The 13,776-nt window shown below is 50.7% G+C and overlaps 1 non-coding gene across 1 annotated transcript; it reads left to right on the forward strand.

Moving 5' to 3' along the window:
• Positions 1 to 580: 580 nt before the first annotated feature.
• On the forward strand, positions 581 to 682 carry LOC147748582 (U6 spliceosomal RNA). The gene has a single exon (XR_015300361.1). It is a non-coding gene; the product is annotated as a U6 spliceosomal RNA (small nuclear RNA).
• The last annotated feature ends 13,094 nt before the right edge of the window (positions 683 to 13,776 follow it).

The raw sequence follows: 13,776 nt of genomic DNA on the forward strand, positions 1-13,776 counted from the left end.
TCTTCCTCGAGTTGTTGTTTGCCGCTCCTGCTGTCTCACTATTTGTGATTCTTGGCGCTGCATTTGGGCTTCCCGCTGTTTGTTCACTCTTCCTTTTCCGCCAGCGAGGGCTCCTTTGGGGGGTGCTTCTCGCATTCTGTTGGTGCTGTGTGCTGGTGGCTCGGTGGTCTAATGCTTCCACTGCAGGGGCCTCTATTCGGCCTCGCGGTGATGGGCTCTGCTCCTGACGGGTTCACTCTGCCTTTCTTCCTTCTGGGGTCGATGTAGTGTATACCTTTTGGGTTTGTTTGCAATTTTCGTCTGTTTTTCGGCGCTTTGCAAATGCACGGGCCAGGGTTCGAGTCCCGCTTGTGCTGTGACCTTAACGCCCTGGTGTTTGATTTTCGAACTGTGGTTTCTCCTCCTCCTCCACCTTTGCTCGCTGGGCTCCCCTTCCGCCCTCTTCCTCGTGTATAGTTCACGTGCTCGGCGGGTGCTCATGGGGCGTATTCGCTTCGGCTGCCTCCTGGGGGCTCTGGGGTTGCCAGTTTGCCAGTGGTTGACACGCATGTTCATTGAGCGTTCCGAATTTCCCTAGTCCTCGCTTCAGCGGCGCATATGCTGATATTGGAACAATACATCGCGATTAGCATGGCCCCTGCGCTAGGATGCAATGCATATTCGTGTGGCGTTCCATGTTTAGCGTCTCCCATTAGGTTGCTCTCTCTGCTTTTTCGCAGGGTTCCTTGGTTTGGCTTGGGTCCGTGGTGCTTTGGCTCGGTGGTGGGTCTTGTGCCTTTGGTGGTGCCCGCCATTGTCAGGCCGGGTTTCGGTTCCTGCCGTTGTTGTTTTAGTATCCATGTGTGGTGCATTTTTCGATTGCTTGTTGTTCGGCACCTGTGGTGTTGGGTTGTGGGGCCTCTGCTTCGTGTTTTGCTGTATTGCCTTCCGGACTTTGGGCCTGTGGTCCTTTTGTTCCGTGGACTCCTGTCCCAGCTGTTTTTGTGTGGGGTCAGTCCCGGTTGGTTCCTTGTTGACCGTCCTCCGGGGTTTTCCGGGGGCTGTGGGCTACGGCTTGTCTGATGTGGGCTTCCTGCTGTTGGGGTCTGTCCGTCCGTCCGTCTCTGGGCTGCATCAGTGTTTTCTTGCTGGCTGTTTCTGCTCCAGGAGGGCTCGTCTTGTCAGGGTCCGCGCCTTTGCCACTCCCTCCTTTTCCTGCTCGCTGTCTCGGCGGGCGGCTCTTGCGCCCTTTTCCTGTCGGCTTCCTGCTGTCTCCGTGCTTCTCCTTGCCCCCTGGGGGTCGGGTCTTTATTGCGATCCTTCTCTTCCGGGCTTACGATGCCCTTGGGGCTATGGCCCTTTGGTGGCTCTGCTTCCTTTGGGTGGTGCCTGCCTGGTCGGTCCGGGGTTTTGGCGCCTGCCTCTTTGTTGCGGGGTCGCTTTTGACGGTTTCGCTGTTCCTTTCTCTCCAGGTCCTCTGGTCGTGGTTTGGGTCTTGTTGACTGGCGGTGTTTTTTTTTTTTTTTTTTGCCCCTGTCTGTCCTTTGCGGATCCTCCCCTTCCTGTTGGTCTCGTTGCCTCAGGCCCTTCCTTGGTTCCTTTCCCCCGACACTTCCCGCTCTGTCTCCTGGGGGGGCTGTGTTCCTCCTGCCCGTGTGTTGGTGGTGCCTTACTCTGGCCGTGCTTGGGTCCCCGGTCTGTGCTGGGTCGGTGGATTTCCCTGTGGTCGTTTTTCCCGTCTGGCTTCTATTTGCCGTTCCTTAGCTTCTCTGGAGTTTTCCCCTGCCTTGCTGGGGCTTGTTGGTCACTGTGATGGGTTTAACCCCTTCCTCGCTCTCCGGTGTGAATGCGGGGTTCCCCCCTTTTTGTCTTTTGGCGCATTGACCTTGCCTGGTCATTTTTGGCTCCGGCCTTTCTGGCCCTGTGTGCTCATGTTCTCATCGGCTCTCCTTCGGTGGTTTGTGGGTCGGGCCTCTTTTGTGCCTGGTTCGGAGTCTCCTGGATCCGTCTGGTCCTGTCTGCTTCATTTGGGTCTCCGGTTTTGGCTCTTCGGCCTTCTCGTCCGGGCTCCTGGCTTTGCGCTTCCTGGGGTCCCTTTGCCTGTTGGCTGTTTTTGTTTCTAGCGGTGCTGTGGGATTTCCTAGCGGGGCCCTGCGCTTCTGGTGTGGGTGTGTCCTCGTTTCTTTCCCTTGGTTTTGGGGTCCCGGGTCCTGTTGGCTCTGGTGGCTCCCTGGGTTTCTTGTCATGGCTCGGACTCGTCTTCGCCCTGTCCTTCTTTTCTTCTCACCTTTGGTGTGTTGCTGCCGCGCTCCTATGCCAGTCGGTTCTTCCTTGTCTCGCTCGGCTGGGCCTGGTTGTGGGATGGCTGTCTGTTTGACCGCCTGGGCGCTCTCTTCGGTGGCTCGCTCCCTTCTTGGGTTTCTTCCTGGGTCGGTTTGCTTATCCCTGTGCAGGGTGTTTCCGTTCCTGGCCGGTTGGCTGCTTTCTGCCTCTTCTTCTCCCTTCTGGTCGTGGGCGGGCCTGTGGGTTTTTAGTTTTTCGCCTTTGCCCGGCTGGTTCGCCTCCGGGTCTCTTCGGTGTAGTTTCCGGCTCTTTCCTGGGTTCATTTTCCCTGGTGCCTGCCTGGGTTCTCTCCTTGGAGTCGCAGTCCCTTCCGGGGGTCCTTTGTGTGACGGGGTTTGTTTCCCTTTCTATTTCTTTTTGGCTCCCTTTTTCCATTCTTCCGGCTCTTGCCTGTCTGTTGGATGGCTCTGGTGCCGCTTCCCAGTTTTTTCTGGTTCGGCTCTCTCACGGGTTGTGGTCGCCCTTGCGGTGTGGCTGTGTTGGGCGGACTGGTTGTCTCTTTCCACTGTTGATTTTTTTGTTGGGTTGCTGTGGTGGGGGTGCCCTCTGTTCATTTAGTTCCTCTCTTTGAACTTTTGCTCCCCTCTCACTTTGTGCTGCCTGTTGGGCTGCCCTGGTGTGTTGGTCGGGCCTGCTCATTTCTGTTCTGGCCCTGGTTGCTGTTGCCTTTTTGGCTCCGTGCTGTCCGGTCCCGTGCCTTTCTTTGCCTTCCTTCAGTTGGGGCGGTTTTCCTGGCGACTCTTGGTTTGTTTTTCGGCTTTCCCGGTGTCTTCGGTCCTGGGTTGGTTCTCCTACTCGTGGTTGCCTCTCTCCTGGGTGGTCCTTCCACTCGTACTGGTCTGTTGGGTTTGCCCTCTTTCGTGGTCATCCCCTTCTGGTCTGTTGGTTTCTTGTGTGTTTACATGAAGCCGCTTGGCTTTAGTATGTGCTCACTATGTAAGTCATGTGGCGAGAAAGACTAACGAGGAGGTAATGCCCCGCTTACTTACCGGTAATCTTCATTACTCTGAGTATAGTCTTCCTAGCCACATGAGTTCCCATCCCTCCCTCCCTCCCTCCCTGTCTGGCTATCGGCTTCATGTTGTTGCTTGGTTGTTTCAGGCTGATGGGTTGGGCCGGCCCGCCTCTTATAGAGGTCAGGTGGTAATGGGTCGGCCATCTTGGGAAGGGATGGGAGGCATGGGAGGCTGACTTTTTGCTTTGGAGGGTTCTGGTGTGGAGCTGAAGCTCACTATGTTAGTCATGTGGCGAGGAAGACTATATTCGGAGTAATGAAGATTACCGGTAAGTAACCAGGGCATTAACCCCCAGAGTTATCTTACCATTATTATTATGCCCTCGGCATTGATAGGCACACAAAGATGTCTTAAGTGGTGACTTAATCCTGTGAAATCTTTTAAAATGCAGCCTGTTATAACCAACTAAATAAACCTCAACAGATTTACTGTCACTTTCTTCTTGTTGCCAATTTCTTTCAGCTTTTTAATGATAACTGTATATGTTGACTGCGGGGCTCCTCTTTTCATAGCTCCACCACATAACTTCCACTGTCACACCATGACCCCCAATGTATGGGTTCTCGGGTTGATTTATTTTTTCTAACGCCAGCACTGGGCTGTACGTATGTTCCTGTCTATGTTTATCTATCTGCCTGTCTGTATTAGAGTGCTTAATTGTCTGCCTCTGTGATTGACTGGAGAAATTGCTCAAACTGCTCACTGTATATATATTTTTGTTTGTTTTCTTATGTTTGTCTGTGTTTCACCTCTGCTGTGTATGTATCCCTGATTGTAGAACTGCCTGCAACAGTCCACCTGCCTGTATATGACTTTGCCGTATGAGCCTGTGCTTCTGTACCTCCTGCTGTCTGGGAAGCTTGTGCGTCTTCGATTCCCCTGTGTGACTCTGAATGTTCATGCTTACCTGTGTGTGACTCTGCCTTTGTAGATCTGACTGCGCTCGTACCGTCCCTGCCTTTGCCAATATCACCCTGTGTGCAAATGCTCGACTCTCCATGACTGCTTTTATGTTCATATATATGTACCTGACTCCCTTCATCTGTGCATGCCTGTCTGTCTATGATTACTTTTTATTTACGTATACTTATAACCTGCTGTGTTAGCATGTGTGCCCGCGTTTGACTGTGCTTTGTGCCTGCCAGTGTTTTCCTATCTGCAATTTTGCTAATGCCGCCTGTATGTGTCTGGCTGACGGAAGCGCCTGTTTTCAATGACTGCATGTTAGTTACTACATTTGTTACTGCCTCTCTGTGTGTTCAAATGTCTACCTGTTTGACTATTTTCCTGAAACGGGGAGGTGCTCTTGAGTCTCGATGCATAAAACTGTGAGACTACCTATGTAATTCTGCCTGCTTGTGCCTGACTGTCTCTTTGTAACTTTCTCTACTTGTGCGTTAATCAGGGCCTCTGGAATTATGTGATTCTGCGGACCCGGAGTTTTCCGCTTAATTGTGGATTTGACGCATTTGCCTCACAATTTACTGAATAAACTACAGAGTTTAGCAAACAAATGTTGTTTCTAGTTCAGTCGGATCAAAATCAACTAAAATCACAGCAAGATGTGTTCCTCCAGCACAGTGGAAAGTCCTTCACAAAGATTGATTGATTGACTGGTCACTTTTAACTCCATGGCTGCTAAGGCAATTTCCCTCCTGTGCTGGAAATTGCTATTTTACTTTATTTCATGACTGTGGTATGCGTTCTAGTCTACGGGCGTATACGCGATGACGCGTTACGCCGTAGGCTAGAGCGGATAGGCGCGCATGCGCACGAGAGTGAAAGGAAAGGCGCGAACGCGAGGAAACGGCAGTTGGCGACCAGAGCTTGCTATAGTTAGACGCTCGGCGCCCTTGGCTCGGTTCTTTCTTGTTATCGATAATAAACCTGAGTTCTACACTTCTACCTGTCTCAGAGTGTCCTGTGGGGGGAAGTACAAACATTACAGTGGCGACGAGGCTGAGATCCGGACACCACCAGGTGCAGTGGACGACGAAAAAAAAAACAAAACCCCACAGCCCACACCCACGAGCCAGCAAGGCACAGGTCCTGCAAGGAAGAGCAAGGGCGTGGCAGCAGCGCAGCAGCACGGCAAGGAACAAAACACCAGCCTCACAAGTCAGGTTAGTGTGGCCCGAGACTCCAGGAGCCCCCAGGCAGCAACCTGACAACCAAGGGAGACACCCCCAAGCTAGAGGAAGGGGGGAAGATAGCGCAGACAGCGCACACTACGAGGGATAATACCCCAGGTAGCCCAAGGGGCCAAGGTGACACGGCAGAGAGCGCAGGAGCGTCCGGTGAGCCTAACCAAAGGGCCCAGGAAGGAGGATCTAGAGGCGAAGCCAGAATGGCGAATCAAGCGTCAGCCCTAATGGCAACCGTCCCGTTCCTAACCAGACCAGGTGAACCCCAACTAAAATGGGAAGACTGGAAGGAATATTTCCTCAATTACATTGAGGCCCTTGAAGATGAAAGTGAAGGTGAATACAAGCCGGAAAGGAAAAAGAGACTGTTGCTCCACAACTTAGGCCCAGAAGGGGTAAGGGTGTTTAAGAACCTGGTGCCCAAAGAGAGGGATGCAGCGGAGACGGATGTCTTTGTGAATGCACTGGACGACCTGGACAGCCATTACCGACCAGCAGTTTGCGTCTCGATAGACCGCTATAACTTCCAACAGAGAAAACAAGAGGCAGGAGAATCCATTGATGACTATGTGGCAGCTCTCCGCCGGCTGGCAATCACGTGTAGGTATGGGAACCTGCAGGATGAATACATCAAAGACCAAATTGTAATGCACACCACCAGCAGAGCAGTCCAAGACAAGCTATGGGCGATGAATGAGACAACCCTGAAAGAAGTTGTGGCGATGGTCAAGAAGGCGGAAATGTCGAAGAGAGGCGCAGACGCGGCAAAAAGAGAAAGTGGGCCGAGACAGATGATCAACAAGATTGATGAGGCACCACAATCCAGCAAGCCCAAAAGCGCTTACGGAGACCCGAAGAAGGACACAAGAGGGTCTGGGAAGCAGATGTCTCGCCCCAGCCAGGGAACGAAATTCGCGTGCTACAGATGTGGCAGTGCAGCGCACGCGGCCCAGGACAGGCGTTGTCCCGCGTTTCGCGCCAGGTGCTCATTCTGTGGGTTGACCGGTCACTTCGAAAAGGTCTGCCGAAAGAAAGGGACGAAGTCTATGGTCAAGTGCATCGACGCGGCCACGGCCAACGTAAGTGAGGAAGACGACCAGGAAGAGGATGACCTGGTGCTGTGCATAGAGGATCAAGTGCTGGACGTATCCGGGAAGCGAAGGGATAAGCCCCGCACCGACATGCACATAGGGGGCGTCAAGGTACATGTGGCCGTGGATTCAGGGTCCCCCTGGACCATCGTGCAAAGGTCGATATGGGAAGAGGACTTCGTGCCAGTCATAGGACCCGACCTAATGCCGCCGGACATCAGACCCATCTCGTATACCGAGAATTCCATTCCACTGGTAGGATGCAGGGACTTGGAGTTCGAATTCAGAGGACGGTCGGCCACATGCACCCTGTATGTAGCGGAGAAGGGCCCATCGGTACAAGGATGGAGAGACGCAGGTGATCTCGGCATCATACTCAATCCTGGAGGGAAAGAACAGATCTTGCTAACAGACGAATGGCCCCTCTCGAAGGAGGAAGACTGGAAGGCAGCATACCCCAAGGTTTTCGAGGGCACGGTAGGCAAACTGGACAAATTCGTGCATAAAATGGTCCTCAAGGAGGGAGCAGTACCAGTAGTGCATAAGGTCCGGAACATACCGATATCCACGAGTGAGGCGGTGCGCCAGGAACTACGGAAGTTGGAAGAGCTAGAAATCATCGAGCCAGTGGACAGTGCGGAATGGCTATCGCCCTTGGTAGTAGTTAAAAAAACCCAATGGAAAGGTCAGGCTCTGTGTGGACCTGAGGGAGCTCAACAAAAACCTCATAGTGGAGAGGTTCCCGCTCCCCAGAATCGAGGAGATGCTAGCAAGGACAAAAGGCATCACCCACTTTTCCACCATAGACCTCACGTCTGCATATTACCAGATAGAACTGCACCCGTCGAGCAGGAAGTACACAGCCTTCATAACGCCCTTTGGATGCTACCAATTCAGGAGAATGCCCTTCGGCCTGGCATCCGCTGCGGCCGTTTTCCAGAAGTTGATGCACAGGTTGTTTAAGGACATCCCCGGAGTGCAATATTTCCAAGACGACATCCTAGTGATGGGCTCCGACAAAGGCGAGCACGACAAGAAACTACATCAAGTGCTGGGAGTGCTGCAAGGCAAAGGCATGACGGCGGAATGGAGCAAGTGCAGAATTGGGTCTCGCTCAGTGACCTACCTAGGGCACGAGATAGGAACGCATGGCATCTTGCCGAAGGAGCAAAATGTGAAGGCAATAAAGGACGCCAAAGCCCCAACAACCAAAGAGGAAGTGCGGTCATTCCTGGGAATGGCCGAGTATTACAGCAAGTTTGTCAGTCATTTTGCCACGAGAACGTACAGGATGAGACAACTAATCAGGCACAATACGAAATTCGAATGGGACAGGGAGGCCCAGTCCGAGTTTGAGTCCATTAAAGACTGTATCAGCCATGCCATCCCATTGCAGGGGTATGTCCCCACTGGCAAGACTATTGTAACACCAGACGCAAGCGACAAGGGCTTGGGGGCTGTCTTGGCGCAGGAAAGGGTGGACGGAACCAAAGAAACAATCAGTTTTGCATCCCGGGCGCTGTCCCCGACAGAACAGAGGTACAGCGTAATTGAAAAGGAGATGCTGGCGGTCACGTGGGCGTTGACCAAGTTTCGTCAGTTCATATGGGGCACGAGATTCAGGCTCCAAACGGATCACAAGCCACTCATCAAAGTGTTGACGTCATCGGGCCATGACACTGCCACCCCGAGAATAGCGAAAATGACCCTGAAGTTGCTAGATTATACATACGATGTAGAATATCTTCCAGGTACGCAGAACAAGGTAGCTGATTACCTCAGCCGGGCATCAGCCATGGAAGAGGCGCCGGGAGAGACCCCGGACACAGAGGAGATGGTCGCCGGCATAGAGGATCACGAGACATCGATCAGTGCGCAGGAATGGCAGGCGGCTTACGAGCTCGATGAGGAGAAGATGGAAGTAAGGAAACATCTCACGTTGGGGTGGCCGGACAAGAAGAAGCTAACGGAGGGTGTCCGACGTTTTTATGAAATAAGAGAAGAATTGTCCCTGAGTGACTCGGGAATATTCTTGTACAGAGGAGAGAGAGTGGTGCCCCCAGTGACACTGATACCTCGACTGCTGAAATTGCTCCACGAGGGGCATCTGGGCATAGTGAAAACCAAGGCGTTGGTCAAACAGATGTATTGGTGGCCAGGAATGGATGCCCACATCGAGAGACAAGTGCGGGAGTGCGGGCAGTGCCAAGGAGCGGACAAGGTGCTCCGCCCACTCCGACCAGCACTGGGGAAGTTTGACACCCCGCATGGCCCCTGGGAGGATGTGGCCATTGACATTCTGGGGCCCGTTCTGGACAGTAGAGGTGTGAATAAGTACATATGTGTGTTAATAGACAAGTATTCTAAGTGGCCAGAAGTGGACATACAAGAGTCGATGGACACGGACACGATCTTGAAGTTCCTGACCGTGGTGTTCCTCAGGGAGGGAATACCCAAAACCATCCTCAGCGACAATGGACCGCAATTTGTGTCGGACAAGTGGGGGAGATACATGAAGAGGAACGGGATCGAGGTGAGACACACTGCCGTGTACCATCCAGCTTGCAACGGCCAGGTCGAAAGGTTCAACAGGGTGCTTATGGGCTCCATCCAGGCAGCCATATCGCAAGGAAAAGACTGGGAGGTGGAAGTAATGAACATGCTATTGGCCTACCGGATAACGCCCTCTGTAGTGGGGTACAGTCCGTTCCAAGTGCTAAGAGGACGGCATCCCTTCACCCGGGACAACGTAGCATGGAGGGAGAAGACCATCACCAGCAAGTGGTCCCCAGCGGTGGTGCAGCACAATCTGGAGAAGGCCCAGAAGATCTATGCAGCACACTATGACAAGCGACGCAGCACGAAGGAAACGGCGCTGGAAGAAGGGGAGTGGGTTAGGATCAAACTCCCCACCCTACAAAAGAAGGGCGAAAGCAAATTCAGCCAGCCGCTACAAGTCAAGGAGGTGCGTGGCAGGGCGGCTCTCCTCAGTGACGGCAAGGTCTGGTCACAAGATCGCATGGCCAGAGTCAACAAAATATTAGTCTGGCCCAAGGCCGAGGAAGTCGAAAGATGCATGGATCACCCGGAGGTTAGACCCCTTTCTGAGCACGGCACAGACAACCAAGGCGAAGGTGCAGGCGATGACAGTGAAGCGGTTGTCCTGGGAGCCAGGCCGACCGACGGAGGAGGAGTACAAGCGAATGCAGAGCAAAGAACTGACGTGAGAGAAGCTGGGGTGTCCCAAGGAGAGACAGAGGCGAGAGAGAACATGCCGGTAAGACACACCCGCAGCGGAAGGGCAGTTGTAGTGCCCTCTCGTTATAGTGACTTTGTGATGGATGGACACTAGCTTGGTGCCGGCCCCCCCCCTGGCGCCCCACATAAACAATGTTCACAGCTGAAGGACACTTTACCGTTGGGGGGAAATGTTATAACTTTGTTTTCATTAAAGGGGGGAGATATGTGGTATGCGTTCTAGTCTACGGGCGTATACGCGATGACCCGTTACGCCGTAGGCTAGAGCGGATAGGCGCGCATGCGCACGAGAGTGAAAGGAAAGGCGCGAACGCGAGGAAACGGCAGTTGGCGACCGGAGCTTGCTATAGTTAGACGCTCGGCGCCCTTGGCTCGGATCTTTCTTGTTATCGATAATAAACCTGAGTTCTACACTTCTACCTGTCTCAGAGTGTCCTGTGGGGGGAAGTACAAACATTACAATGACGAGCTGGGCTCGTCATCAGTGTGCGAGGAGGCTACACCATGACGAGCCCAGCTCGTCATGAGCGTGGAAGGGGTTAAGTTGCTTATTCATGTGTTTGGGTTTTAAACCAGTACTAACTAATGAGGTGGATCTTTTATCCATGCGGTGTTAACATGAGTAAAAATAACAAAATAATGAGAAAATGCTATCGCATAATGCGCCACACCGTATAATCCCCCCTCTTCTTAACGTCTGCTTGAATGCGTCTGCCACTGCCCTTGGCTGGTTCTGTAACACACATGACGTCAGTTTTATCTATACTTGTCTGTTTCACTGCTCTCGTTGCGTGAACTAGGCCACGTTGGTGGCTAAACTATCTATGTATTTAAGTGCAAATGTTGTGATGGCCCCCGTCTCCTTTGGCGTCGTTTTGGAGCCCCAGGAAACGTGAGTTGTTATCGTTTGGGAGCCTCCTTTCCTATATAGCAACGTGGCTTTGTTGAGGCCATTTGTTACAGTCTGCTGCCCTCGTGTGGCCATAACTGGTTTGGCAGTATTATAAAATAGCCTATTAGAAATGCACTAAAAGTAACGCTCGCTCTGCCCAGAGTTGGTGAGAGCTGTAGGCCCGATTACCAGTTGACTTCGTGTGTTCAGTCCTGGGTTGTTCGTTATCATTTTTAGGAGGGGTTGGCCAATTAATTCAAATGAGCTAAGCCTAGAAACCAATCCCAGAATGAGCCGATATGGTCATTGAAAGCCCATATGACTGGAAACGAATTCGGAGTCGATGACATGGTCATGTGGTAGCCAAGGCCCGAATTGTCCTATCGGGCTTTGGACGTTTCCCGGAAGGCTGGAAGAGAGGAAAGGGTGTACTGGGGGCTTGTTTTGCAGCAGTTTTAAAAGCACTGCAGCGTTCCTTGTATATCAGTTTTCAGCCACAATAAACGTGCCAAGATAACTCTGGTGATTAATGTACCTGCTGGAAGAAATCTGAGTTTTGTCTACTGGCAGTTTTGACTCTTCTAAGGTAGTGCAGAGGGTTAATATGCTTGCTGCAAAGAGGGTGTACTATGAAGATCACAGAATAGTATTTTATGTGCATAGCTCAGTGGGTTACTGTATTTGTCACAGAGATCCTTTTGTTAGTGTGCAGTTCGTAATATTGATTAGAAAGTGATTCCCCCCCCCCCCCCCCCCAGCCTTTCATTATCCTAATCTTGGAAAAAATGGTTTGTTTGGGTAGAAATACATTCTTATTGTATTTCTACCCAAACAAACCATTTTTACCAAGATTAGGAAAAGCCATAGAGCTCTGATACAACTAATGCAAGATAATGGACTTATCGACATGGAAGCAACAAAATGCATGCGGGGGAGGTAGCACGTATTATTCTGCACCACACAAGGCCGTCGCACGTTTAGATTATTTCCTGATCTCGCCTACGCTAATATCCATCTCTAAAATAAATAGGCTGCCACGGGTAATGTCGGATCACAACCCCCTAACTCTAGAAATTCTAATTCCAAACTCTCGGAAAGAATCAACTAGCTGGTCATTTGAGAGAGCCTTAATACAGGATAGTAAATATGTGACACACATGGAAGGCTGGCTCAAGGAATTCCTCGAGATAAATAGAGGGTTTGCGCTGCCTGCGGTAGTCTGGGATGCCTTGAAGGCCGGTATCAGGGGTGAAACCATGAGCTTCTCTATTAGACAGAACAAGATAGAGAAAGCTGAGATAGAAGGGAAGATAAGATCAATTACCATATTAGAAGAGGAGCTGACTAAAGCGATCCACACAAAACACAACATAGCTCAGAATCTGGCTCTAGCCAAGGCTGCGTTAGGGGAATCACTCGCCTCTAAGTCAGCTGGAAATTTTTTAGCCTGGAAACAGGATCAATATGAGTACAGCGAGCAAGTTGGAAGCATGTTAGCGATTAGAACTTGACAGGCTGCAACTAGGGAAATACCAGAGCTGATATCAGATACCGGGGTAACAGCTACCACACCAAAGGAGATCTGCTCGATATTCTAAGACTTCTATCAAAAGCTATATAACCCAGATAGGGGGGTGGGCAGAGATGAAATAGAGCACTACCTCGAGTCGGTGGCGATCGAGAGATTAACAATGGAGGATAATGGAGCAATGGAAGGTTGTTTCAGTTTTGAGGAAATACAGGGAGCAATGAACGATCTCCCCGCTGGGAAGCGGTTGGGCACGATTTTATCCCACTTGAATTTTATAAGAATTATTTCCTATATTAAAAGATGATATCTGCAAACTTATGGTCTCGACACAAAGGGGAGCAGCAACCCCTTTGTCCTGGGGGGAGGCTACAATGGTGGTATCTTTGAAAAAGAATAAATCCCCCACTGACCCAGGGTCTTGTAGACCAATCAGTCTCATGAATAGCAATACTAAAATATATAAAAAAATCTTAGCAAATCGCTTAAGTTTGATATTCGGGAAGATTATTTCCCCCAGACAGCAAGGGTTCATCCCCGGGAGGGGTACTGTAGATCACATTAGGAGGGTATGTACATTATTCGATGGCACGGCAGCCTCACAAGACCCTATGGCTCTTATATTGCTGGATGCTGAGAAAGCTTTCAATACGGTCTCGTGGGGCTTCCTATGGGCCGCATTAGAAAAAGCAAATATAGGAAAAGGCTGCATAGGGGCCCTGCAAGCTCTGTATTCAAATCCAAAGATTAGGCTCCGAGTAATGTGCGAGCTGATTGGGGCAATCAACATCGGACGGGGAATCCGACAAGGGTGTCCTTGTTCCCCGCTACTTTTCGCCTTTTATATTAACTCCTTTAAAAGGAGAATAGAATCAAATAGGAACATTCCGCCAATAATATTGAGTGGGCATGAAACAAAAATTCTAGGTTATGCAGATGACCTAGCAATTACATCACCTGACCCTGCTTCAGCATTAGTGGAAATAGAAAATGAAGCAGACATTTACAGGGTAAAACACAAATCGTAGTTAATCACAAGATCACAATGGCAGATCAGAGAGTAACAGATTCAGCGGTCTATTTGGGAATAACAATAACATCAGATTTAACGAAGATCGTGGAAAAAAACCTGGTCCCTGTGATTAAAAAATCTAAAAAAGACTTAGACAGAATGAACAACATGCACCTGACAATAATAGGCCGATGCAATATAATAAAAATGCTATTCTTACCCAAAGTTTTATATCTCTTCCGGACAATCACACTAAAATTTAATAACAATTGGTTTAAGGAAATTGAGGGAGTTGCTAATCACTTTATATGGGCAAAAGGCAAAACGCGAAGGGCTATTAAATTTCTGTCCATATCAAGAGACCGGAGGGGCTTGACGGTACCAGATTTTAAGACATATTATTGGGCGACTGCCCTACAATACACCAGAGGACTATTGGGCGGTAACACGGAAGACAGGTGGAGGGGCAACGAGGGCATCCCAGATACTTATGAACTCATAACAACGGAGGCC

The sequence above is a fragment of the Lissotriton vulgaris genome, chromosome 1_1, assembly GCF_964263255.1.
Source record: "Lissotriton vulgaris chromosome 1_1, aLisVul1.2, whole genome shotgun sequence".
NCBI classification, from domain to species: domain Eukaryota; kingdom Metazoa; phylum Chordata; class Amphibia; order Caudata; family Salamandridae; genus Lissotriton; species Lissotriton vulgaris.